Source organism: Chrysochloris asiatica, unplaced genomic scaffold (assembly GCF_000296735.1).
Source record: "Chrysochloris asiatica unplaced genomic scaffold, ChrAsi1.0 scaffold00024, whole genome shotgun sequence".
Taxonomy (NCBI): Eukaryota; Metazoa; Chordata; class Mammalia; order Afrosoricida; family Chrysochloridae; genus Chrysochloris; species Chrysochloris asiatica.
The window spans coordinates 17,204,470-17,205,739 of record NW_006408542.1 but is presented as its reverse complement, the minus strand read 5'-3'; positions in this window follow the sequence as shown (position 1 = coordinate 17,205,739).

The window sequence follows — 1,270 nt, the reverse complement described above, 5'->3', positions numbered from 1 at the left end:
GGGAGAAAGATGAGGCGTTCTGCTCCCGTAAAGATTTACAGCCTTGGAAACCCTGTACAGGGTCGCTATGGGTCGGAACCGACTTGACGGCACTTAACAACAACAACAACAATGTGTGTTTTGAACTAGTGAATGCTATTGCTTGGGCCATTCTCAGCGACTGATAACAAAACACCAAGTTAAAAATGACTTAAACAGCACAGGTATTTATTACCTATCATACCAAGAAGTTGAGGCAAGAGGAGGACTGGTCCATGCAGATTTTGCAGTGACATTAAAGGCTTTTTCTGCTCCATTATCTGCAGTGTATGGATTTTCTTAGTCTGCCACACTCCACACCCCAATGCAGGAATTGTCATTTCTCCTTGCTCTCCTCTTTTTGACTGAGGAAGGATACCTTTCCAAAAAGATAATTTCTTCTCAGGTGCCATTGGCCAGGACTGACAGGGGAGGGTGGAGAGTGCCTGCTATTTTGAACTGGTGTGGTAGAAAATTGGAGCTATTGAACCAAGAGGCAATGTATGTGTGTATATTGGAGGTGGGGGTTTGATATTGGAGAGACAACCAAGAGTCTGTCACTTTTTCAGCGTGTGGAGATGTTTCTAAATGAGAGGAGCAATAACACTGAGAAAAAAACACATTTTAGAAGTTGTGGGGAAGATAGATTTGAGACTATGGAGACCAAGAGCCTAATTTAAAGAAAACTAACCCTGTCCTAAGCCTGAAAATGTGTAAGCAAAATCATTACAGAAAGCAGTAGAGTGCCAAGTTGACTTTATACCAAGTTCTGGTTACTTTCCAGATTTGCAAATTGGCTAAAACAATTGGAAAACGCTGTGACCATCCTGGTCACCTTTGAGATATTGGCTGCTGTTACATATGTGTTCCATTAGCTAACTGATTGATAAAAGCATGAACTAACTCATAAAAGTTAGCAGCCAATCTTGCTTACAAATTAAATGAGTAATAGTGGGTTATTTGAAAGACGTACAGCAAATGATATCTTGTTGACATATGGTATGATTATGTCACACTCAAGGGGCAGCACACTAGCAGTCTGATGAAGCTACCAGCAGAAAGCGTAAAGCTCTCTTTAGTGGATTGGGATGGAAGAATCTGGGTACTTGGAGATCTAGAGAAAAGAGGCACAAATTACATCTTATCCACACATTGCCATCGAGAAAATTTTGAGTCATAGCTATTCTTTATAGGGCTCCCAAGAGCACTTAACATTATATATGTACACATATAGAGAATTGATGGCACTTAA